Source organism: Marmota marmota, unplaced genomic scaffold (genome assembly GCF_001458135.2).
Source record: "Marmota marmota marmota unplaced genomic scaffold, marMar, whole genome shotgun sequence".
Lineage (NCBI taxonomy): Eukaryota > Metazoa > Chordata > Mammalia > Rodentia > Sciuridae > Marmota > Marmota marmota.
This window is the reverse complement of record NW_025999961.1, coordinates 11628695-11640149: the sequence shown is the minus strand read 5'-3', so window position 1 is coordinate 11640149 and position 11455 is coordinate 11628695.

The window sequence follows — 11455 nt, the reverse complement described above, 5'->3', positions numbered from 1 at the left end:
AGAGAGAGAGAGAGAGAGAGAGAGAGAGAGAAAGGGAGATTAAATAAGGCTTCCTGAGACTAAGGTCGAATTTATTCCCCTAAACATAGGCAAAATTATCTACATCTCAGGAGTTTCCTCTGTAATACAAATAAATATGTCTGAAGATATACTGAGCTTAGTTTGTAAATACTTTAGAGGGTTACCACAGCTATTTAACTACTCACTAGTAGAAGTTGTTATGATAGTAGACATAGTACTAAGAGTAGTATTGTTCCTGGGAGAGGCACCTGTCTGAAAAGATACACAATAAAAAATAAAGAAGCCCAACTAATGTCACCTCCTTTATAGCTGTGCCTGGGGATGGTATGTGACTCTTCTCCCCACAAATCTTACCTACAATACTAACAATGGAAGTGTTGTCAAAGGGGAATAACAGGAAGGGAGAAGGAATGGGAATAGGAAAGAAGGATAGACAGTAGAATGAATCAGACATAACTTTTATATGTTAATTTGTGAATGCACCATTCGTGAAATTCCACATCATATACAACCACAAGAAATGTATGTATGATCTATCAAAATACACTATTGTTGTGTATATCTAAAAAGAACAAATAAAAATTGAATTAAAAAAGCAAGTGTTGGGGCTGGGCTTGTGGCTCAAGTGGTAACACACTTGCCTGGCATGCGCGGGGCGCTGGGTTCAATCCTCAGCACCACATAAAATAAAATACAGATGTTGTGTCCATATAAAACTGAAAAATAAATATTAAAAAATTCTCTCTCTCTCTCTTCTTTCTCTCTCTCTCTTAAAAAAAAGCAAGTGTTGTATTCATCATTATTTATGCTTACAGGTAGGAAGGTTGATTGGCTAAGATATAAAATCTATAAATGTATAAAGTAACTTTTATATTTGTTTCAGGTCCAGGCTAAGATCCCAATGTATATTTATTCAAGCAAAACTCTTTAGAAATTGTTATCAATAATTTCCATGAAAATACAATTTCTTATTTGCTTCTGATTTCTTAATCTCTTAAAATATAGGGGATGAGAGGATGAAAGATATTGATTTCCTCCAATGGCATACTTCTATGAAAAGTTTTTCACGATTTTTCTTTTATGTTTCTTTAATTCCTGCATATCCATTCACATTTTTTTTTCAGAATAACGTTAGTATTGCCTAAAACAACCCCAAACCTTAGTATCTGACAATAGAGATGATCCCCTGTTTAGGAACCCTTTTATGCTCCTTTTTAGTTACACCTCCTGAACATAAGGTTGTTCTCCACATGGCATTTTTTGCCCTTAAATTTACCTGCTTACTTTTTAAACTTATAGGTAAAATTGTATGTATCTATTATATTCAGCATGGTGCCTTGGAATTCATAAACAAAACAGGTGAATAATCTATTGAATTTAACATTTGCATCAGTTCATGTAGTTACATTTTCTATGGTTTGACAATTTAGCATTTGTTCTTCTAACATGCCTCAATAATGCAATATATCATCATCAACTATAGTCACCATGCTGTGAAACAGATCTCCAGCACTTATTACTCTTATCTAATTGTAACTTTTTATTCTTTCCTATCATGACTTCTAGCATGTTAGATGCATTTTGCTGGTATTATAGATTTTTGTCAATGCAATTATATATATATATATATATATATATGCACGTTTCTGATTTCTTAATGCTTCTTTTAATTGATCATCATTTATTTTCTTTGTCTAATAAAATTCCTCTTTGTAAGGATAACAAACATTGTAGTACTTATGGACATTTAGATTCTTTCCAGATTTAAGTCATGCTTCATTAAACATTTTAACATGTATTTTAGTGAATGTATGTATACATTTAATCAGATACTACAGGTAAAACAAAATTACAGGGTGCTATATCTGGTTAAGTAGAAATTGACAAAGAGTTATCAAAAGTGATTGTATCAATTGATATTTCCAGTAGCCGTGGTCCAAAGGTAATTACTCTATATCGTCATCAATAATTCTTATTATTAGGATTTGTAAGTTTTACCATGTTTAGCAGTGATGCTGATATCTAATTGCGGGTTGAATTTGAAACCTCTCTATTTGTAGTGTGTTAAGCATGTCTCATAAATTTGTTACTAAAGATTCTTCAAAGCATTGCATGGGGACAGTATGGATCCTGCCCATTTCTGATGAAGTTATGATCATGAGATATGCCTAAAATTTTCAAAATAAATGTTTAATAAAAATTAAAAATGTACGATATTCTAGTCAAATAAGAGATTAATTGTATTTCACCAGGTATTACTTATAACCATTATATTTCAGTAAAGAAATGTCCACTGTAATCACAGGAATTTACTCAGATCTGGTGTAGACAGAAACTTATTATCTAAGTACAGAAATATTCAGACATTCTGTCCTGCTTATGTTCTTCTTCCTCTAAATATCACTTCATTCCAAACCTTCTGTTCTAGTAAGCTATTTTGTTGCAATGACTAAAGGACCCCGCCAGCACAATTGTAGAGGAGAAAATGTTTATTTGAGGGCTCAGATTTTCAGAGGCCTTTAATACAGACAAGGCCAGCTCCATTTCTGGGGGCTCTAGGTGAGTCTGAGCACAGAGCCAAAGTGTGGAGGAGGGAAGCAGCTTACATCAGGGTGATCAGGAAGCAGAGAGACTCCACTTGCCAGATACAAACACATGCCCAAAGCCACGCCCCAAATCCCTCCTCCTCCAGCCACAGCCTACCACTTCAATTACCATTCAATTAATCCCTCTCAAGGGATTAAATCATTGATTGGGTAAAGGCTCTTATAACCAAATAATTTCTCCTCTGAACCTTCTTGCTTTGTCTTACACTTGAGATTTTTGGGGGACACCTCACATCCAAACCATAGCACAATCTATTATTGAAATTATGAACTACCATTAGTGCTAATCTCAATTGGAACAATAAAATAAAATTTATCACTTTTTTTTTCAATGTTTTTGCTAAATTTTGTAGAGAAAATACTAAACATTCATATTCCATACTTAATACTTTTTATGTTTTTTGATATTTGGAAATAAATATGCATTTGCTTTTTTTAATTCCTGAATTGTCTTAAACTCTAATTCTTCATTAATTCTATTTATTTGAACTTTGTTAACTCAAATAAATAAAAGCAACCTTTGGGAGTGTCAGTATCTTTTGCCAGATATTAAAGCAATGTATGAGATATGTTTCATGTCCAGAGTCATGAAAAATTTTGTTCTAGAGACATGGGTGTAAATAATTGCTTTCTTATAGAGACAGGGACTGAGGTGATTGAGAAGAGAGCCAAATACTGTTCCACAAATGTGTTGCATGTCTCTTTGTGAGCGAAAGTGTTCTTGCTGACACAGCTGTACCCGTGTGTGGTATGAGAGTCTTGTCTTGATTCCACAGAGTTTATCAAAATGTTTAGTATTGTCTCTATATAGTGAAACTGAAAACAAGTTCATATTTACTGAATTTTTTGTGGACCTCCCCAAAACTTACATAGGACATTTTTCTAAAGGTTTTCCATAGTTTAATCTCCTACTCATTAGTTACAGCCAAATTGTGAAACCAAACTACAGATACAGAGTCATTATTATGGACAAAACACACACACACACACACATACATGTATATAATATGTATATTATATATATAAATATATATGTATATATACATATATGTATATATGTAAAATTTATTAAGTGCAATATCTTCCTGGTGTAAGTATTAACTTTTCTGATAAGCTCATTGAATAAAAGTAAAAATATTAAGATTTGTAGTAAAATTTTATTTAAATACACAATGCATTTTCTTGGAAATGCTTATGTCCTTAAGTATGACTTTGATAACTGATTAAACAATGAGGCTAATGACTCTAATAATCATCTCAATGACATATAATTTAAAAAATTTTTAAAGATGATTAGAAAGAAAATAGAAAAGGAAAAAAAAAAAAAACTTCAACAACCAAACTCCCCTTTTCAAAACCTTGACAAATTTTTTGCACTATATAGTTTTTTAGAGTTCTTCAAGATTAAAATTGTGAAAATGACCTTTACTTTTATGCTTTTATTTTCTTGATGTGCTAGCTAGGACCATCATTTTATGCACTATTTATACTCCTTTTTATGGGAAAGTTGACCTTTACTGTAATGCAGATATGGACAGAATACAAATGTGCAAGCATAATTCTCATGAGCTGGAAACAAAATCAAAAGAATGACAAACAGTTGAGGAGAGTATCCATGAAATACGTTATATAAAGTGAATCTTTCATGCTAGGATTTGTAAAAACCAATTACAGTTTCATAACATATTGGATTGCTTTATCAGTTCTTAAAAACGAAAGAAGATTGGCAAGTACCTACATGAAATACCCTTGACAAATAGCTCTTCAAATATTATGTTGTATATATGATGTAGTAATTATAAATGTTTTCTTTAAAATTATACTAAATAAGAATATGTTTAAGTATACAAAACTTCAACATCTGCTGTTTTTACAATATAATATCATATTTCATTTTCAATAATGATTTCAGGACTATCTTTTCTACCAGTAACACAGAAGTTAGAAAACTATATGTCTTGACTGAAGTAAAATGGTGGTGGAAAAAGTGACAGAGTTGATTTGCTACATATTGAAACTATTCCTAAATTTAAATTTTATTCAGAAAGAGATATTCTTAAATTAGCAGAGATTTTAGATTGAACCCAAAATAAATTACAATAGTAGCCATGATATTGATGGTATGAGGCTATTATTTTCATTAAAAAGTGGAAATTTTAATAATTCATAATACTATTTTAATAAATATCCTGGGTTTATTGAAGGATGTATGAAACTCATGGGACTTTCTCTGTTAAAAATAATTTATTATGCAAGCATAAATAATTTATTATGATATCATAAATAAATAATTTAAATAAAGTATAAAAATTTTTGAATATTGTCAATTTAGTTTCTCAGTATGGCAAACAAATTTAATTTTTTTTTTTGTTACTTGTATAATGACAATATTTTCCTGGTGTATTGATGTAGTTGTTCAGGCCACCCTAATACAGTCCAAAAAAAAAAGAAAAAATAACTTCTAAGCACCCAGTTTCTAGAATCTTTCCAAGGACAAGTACACTTGAAAATTTTGTTTTGAATTTTTTTTTCTCCACAGTAGGAGAGATTTACATTCATAAATACAGGGAGATGAAGTCATACTGCTGAATATAAGATATGAGATCATGGTGAAATCAAATGCCCTGATAATAGCAAATTTCATTTTGACAATCATAGCCAAGAAATAAATTTGAATTAATATAACTATCATATCATATGTTCACTTTTAAAGCATTAAACTTTCTTTTTAAAATTTCATCTTCTCTTTGACTAACTATGTAATAAATGGAGAACTATAGTGGACAAAATGTAAGTGAACTTTTTTATTCCTTTTTATAATTTATTTCTATTTTCCATAATTAAACATCATTGCTTTGGTTGACATCTGTCCATTAAACTTAATATACTTACAATTATAGCCATAACAGCTATCTATGAGTATAATAGCAGCATAGTTCTGCTTTCTTTTTTAAATATTCATGATTATTTAGATATTTTGGCTTTATGCATCAAGTTAAACATGTGAGATCTTTGAGAAGTTACTTCAGTAATAATGTATTTATAAAAAAATTAAAATGGTTTTGGGAATTTCAGCTTGTAATTGTATAAGAAGTTTTTTTCTCAGTTTCAATAAATAATTGATTTAAAATATGAATTTAGTTCAGTTGGTAATTCAGTGAAAACTGTCCCATTAGAAAGGGAAAATCAATGTCAAGGCAAGGCAAAAAAGGGCAAGAGAGGAAAAGTGTTTATTGTTTTTTGTTTGTTGAGTTGAAGAGTGGTAACATTTTTCTTTTGTTACTTATATAATGACAATATTTTTCTTTTCAAATACCTTTCTGAAATTGCATATTACAAACTCTGTTACTTTCTTAAAAATTCCTTGAACCTTAAGACAGTTAAGAAATATTTGACACCGATTCCTCCTTTCATAAAGGGAACTCTTTCCCATTGAGAACCAGACAATCCTAGTCCAGCCTGTCTTTTAAAGTAAAGAGAGCAACCAGGCCTAAGGAAAGCATGCTTGTGCTGGCTTTTGCTATTCTCCAATCTCTAAATTTGTAGTTTTCAGGTTTACTCAATCAAGTCTTCACAAACATTGTATTGCATTTTCATAATTTCACATGTTGAATTTTAACAAAACCAAGTGTTATATGTTATTTTAAAGGAAGCCATACCATCGTAACAATAGAAAAGTGAAGGGAATGTTTCTGTTGTTGGGGTAGGTAAGGGTAATATGGAATCTAGAACAGAACACTCAGTTTTTAATTGTAATTGTTATTAAGAGACAGCTATTTTTCTTAAGTATAACTGGAATAAATTAATAACTAAATGCAACCACCTGCACAGCATTTAATTCAGAAACCAGCTAGGGACATTGAGGGATTAGAAAAGACAAACACACACACATAGAGAGAAAGCTGGGACCAGGTGGGATGACCATCCTCTGATGGAGGAACAATGACCCAGAGCTAGCTCTGCATGTTTATTATGTAGGTTTTATTATTGCCACAGTCCGGCTGCAGCAAAATAACTGGGAGGTGACAAACAACTTGTGTACATTGATACAGCAGGAGTGGGAGCCTTTTATTATAGGACAGGAGGGGTATATATACTTTACACACAGCTTATCTTAATTAACAAACTAGATACAGCAGTCAACCAATAAGGAATCTCCACACTTAATGGCTCGCTGGCGTTACTTCACAAACCACTCCCCCTGGCAAAATGCCAGGCGCCATCTTGACTTGTTTACAGACCCTAACATTTCCCCTTTTGTTTAATTTAAATAACGACCATAGTGGTTTTTACACAAACACCATAAATAATCTGCTACAAGCAGAAGGGGAGGATACAAAATGCCACAATACCAAGCCAATTGATGGCTCCATGCAAGAAGCCCTTGGAAAAATTATACCAGCAATGACACCATTAGCAAAGATACCCAGTTACAATTTGTTGTAGATTACAGTTTGTTGTCTCAGTTCAGGTAAAGCAGTGTCTCAATAGATTAACTCACAGTCCAGGTAAATCACAGTCCAGGTAAGTTCAGCAGGCAGCTAGCTTAAATCACAGTCCAGGTAAGTTCTGCAGGCAGCTAGCTTGATCCGAAGTTTCCTCTTGTTCTCAGCAACACTGGAAATTCTTTCACCCTCATCCTCACCGGCACTGGGATGAAGGCAGGAACTCCGGCAATGATGCTAAAAAAAAATCATGTAGTATTCCAGCAGGCACTAAGAAAACGACCTTCTGAACAATTTAGTACATTATCTCAAGTTTTTTTACATTTGAAATAAGCCTTAATAGTGCTCATTACTCATTAGCTTCCAGGTGTGGGAGAACCATTGTAGTTTTTGGCCTTGGAAATAAATGATCAAACTTCAGAGGATGTCTTCCTCCTGCAGCATCCAAGGCAGCCCCAGATGGCCCCGGGGAGAGTCCAGAGAGTGTTCTAGGCTCAAACTGCCACTGGGCACAGGGAGCAAGAGCCCGCGAGACCATGCCTCCGGGTCAGGTTTGGATTTGGGCTCTCGGTAGTGGCTTCCAGGGGAGCAGGGAAGAGCTGGCTGCCATGGCTTGAAAAGTCCTTGCTGCGCCATGACCAGCTCACGCACGTGGCAGCCGCTGTGCCAATTCACGCACCCTCCGGTAACGAAAAGTATTCAGTAATAGCCTTTGTTGCAACTTTTTTCCTGATAATCCTTCTTCTTCTGAACTTTTTTTTTTTTCTTTCTGACTAGAACTCCTGGGCTTCCATCAACACATGCCCTAACTGCTCTTAGTTCAACTGGGGTGCCTCCTTCCCTTAGTAATTTACTTTTTACCCCTTCCATATTTTCATCATAAAGACAATATAATACACCAAGACAAAACAAGACACAACATACTGCATCAATCTTCTCCATTTTCTCAAAATGGCCATTTTTCCTCTCGCCCTATCTGGAGACGAGCAGATTTGCTCCCATCCTATCTATGGACGGGCAGCTTTTTCTCGTCACTTACCCCCAAGTGTCCTGGGGCTCCCCATACTGGCCACCATCTGCTGCAGTCCGGCTGCAGCAAACTAACCAGGGGGTGACGAGCAACTTGGGTACATGGATACAGCAGGAGTGGGAGCTGTTTATTGTAGGACAGGAGGGGTATATATACATTACACACATCTTATCTTAATTAACATAAACTAGATACAGCAGTCAACCAATAAGGAATCTCCACACTTAATGGTTTGCTGGCGTTACTTCACAAACCACTCCCTCTGGCAAAATGCCAGGCGCCATCCTGACTTGTTTACAGACCCTAACATATTATCAAAAGTGTTTTCTGTGAAAAAGTTTCTTCAAAGCAGGCAGGCTGAAAGACAAAATACTGGCAACTAATTTTAATTATATTTTTGCACTCAGAATTTTCTACCCCTGGCAGCTTCTCTCTGAACTTATGATCAAGATGTATAGTCCTGTGTCTTGCACAGAACCTCTTTAAGCAGGGAGTCACCATAGCAAATGAACAATCATGACCTCCACCTTTGCACCAGTAAATTCCAAATTTCAGAGATCTTTAGCCAAGCCACTGCTCCTCACAACTAAAATTGTATTTTACCAAACTAAATCATGCTTATTGTCACTAGGTTAAAAATAAAGTTCAAAAGACTCTTGTCCTGGACTTTGACACTCTACATTCAGATTTTTGTTTACTTATTTTACTCCTAAATTTTAAATATATATATTTTAATATATAACATTATTTAGAAATTTTTTTTTAAAATTTATCTCTTTTACATATTGAAGTATTGACTGGTTTCTAATATTATTTCTTCTTCACTCCAAACTACTTGAAAGAAATACAATTAATGTTTGATGTTCTTTAACCTTTTAGTAGGCTTAATTGTTCCTTTGAAATCAAATCCTTGTAACTTGACACTGTAATTTTTTTTTAGCAGTTTTTATTCTGGATGTTAGTTCCTTGAAAACAATGTCAACAATTGACAGTTGCTCAATTGTCACTGAAAATGTATAGCTGTAATTAAGAAGTTTTACAGAGGGTGAAAGATGATGATTTAGTGTAAATACAGACATCCAAACTGAAGTCTTTTATCTGTATTCCTATGTGTAGTTTTCATGTGTGTGTCAGAGGGGCATAGAAATAGCAGCTCAAAGGAAAACAAATCAATGTAAAAGCAAAAAAATAGACAAAATAATATAAACAAAATATTTAATTTTGGCATAGCTTGAAATTTGAATATTATTCAAATATGTTTTAAGATTCTACTGAGATAGTATAGATGGTTATACTTATTCAATCTGAAAACATGTTTGGTCAAACACAGTAGTTCACAGTCTTTAGATTATGACTAAATCATGAAGTATGCTGGCGTAATTTGAAATGAGCATTCTGGTACTCAGAAGCAGCAGCAGCAGAGAATTATTAATTACAAAGCTTCTGCATTAAGGTCCTGTCAATCAGTACCTAGTCACAAAGCAATCAGTTAGATACCATAGATATCAAAGTCAGAGTAAACAATACTTTCTGCTTAGATATATGAAGTATATTTCCTTCTTTTTAGTAAAAATATAACTATTGAGTAGTTCTTATCATGCTCCAAATTAAAGTACACCTGCTTACCATAAAATTATTGATCTAGCATTTTGTTAATATTTATGTTTCTTTCTGTTGGTAAATTTAGGGAAAATTCAGATAGAATTTAATTATTTTTTTACTATTTATTTATAAACTTTTAAATAATAGAAATAAACTGCCTGATTAGTATGGTTATGGGTAATTGAAAAGAGGAAGCAAGACTTTCAAAGACAAATCTTCGGAGTCTCTTCTGGGTCATTATTCATCAATATCTCCAGTTTTTTATCATGGATTTTAATTACTGGGATAGTAACATGGAAGCTGAGGATGGACCCTAGAAGGAGATTAACAACAAAGTGTAAATATTGAGGCATAAATTCTTCTACAAAACCTATTGAATGTTTTTAATTTTTAATAGGTTTGAAATCAGATGAGTCAGCAAAACAACTTGAAGACAATAAAAACCCCAAAGAATATGTGGCCAGACTTTTCTCCAACTTCATTTTACACAGTGAGACTTTTACCTGTCATAAACAGAATGTATTGGATTATATCATAATAATAAAAGGTGAACCAAAATAAATTAATTGATATGGAAACAGAAAGAGAGCCAGAGAAAGAGAGAGGATTGAAATACAGACTCTGAATGTGAAGAAAGAATATAAACCACCTTGGCAGAATTATAATTGTTTTGTGAATAAAACTTAAGTGAGGTGGCCAAATCTGTATGCAATACCAAAAAAGGAAAAAAAAAAAACTTAAATTAGGAAAAAAATTAAGAAAAATTTAAAAAGAAAATTTTATAAAATAAAATATTAGAGTAATATATAATATTATTATGTTAAAAATTCAAGATCTTTTTCCTTAAAAATTATGAAAATAAGAAAATGTCAATAATGTATCATTTAATAAATGTGTTAAGGTATATGCGTATTTAGCAAAAATAATGGTAGAATAAAATTGTTAAACATGACAACAAAATTTACTTAATAACAGATAAATTCGAAAGAGAAAGAACTATGGAAGAAATAAATTACTTCCAACTAATTATTTCAGTAAAAATTAGCCTTAAATAATTGTCTGGAAAAACTGATTTATGTGTGAGATTATTCGATTTCAACTGAAATTTCTCCCAGTTTATTTAAAAAGCAGGTCATAACCTTTTCACCAAAGCAAACAAAGTTAAATAGATGGAATAACTTTACCTAACTCTAAACTTAAGCATTCATAGAAGCCCTTGTTTCAGTTCCAATATTCAATAACCATAATTTATCTATCTAGTCAGCTATAACATAATAAATATACATCTCTTGCCACATATTGGTTCAACCAATTGCACATTCTAAGATTCAACACAGAATTCCACTTCCATTTACCAAATGTTAAGACTCAACTGATTGCAAGAGATTTTCAATTCTTGTGAGCAAAAAGGGAAACTAACTCTAGTAATAGCTAAATCCAACTATGTAATGGCTTCAGGATTGCCTGGTTCCAGAGATGCAAGAAAAGGTAATGGATCAGGCTACTATATGTGGTGTGAAAAATAGAAAGTCTGGTGTTCCATTTTCAGTATAATATTCAGCCTTAATTGGATCCAGTTATAGCCATTCCATTTTGCCTGCCTTAATTCTAAATTAGCCAGTTGTATAGATTGTACCCCTGAGCCCTCCAATTAAGGTGAAGTGTAGCCTTTCAATAGATATATAAATAGGTATATGTGTGTGTGTGTGTGTGTGTGTGTGTGTGTGTGTGTGTATATATATATATATATA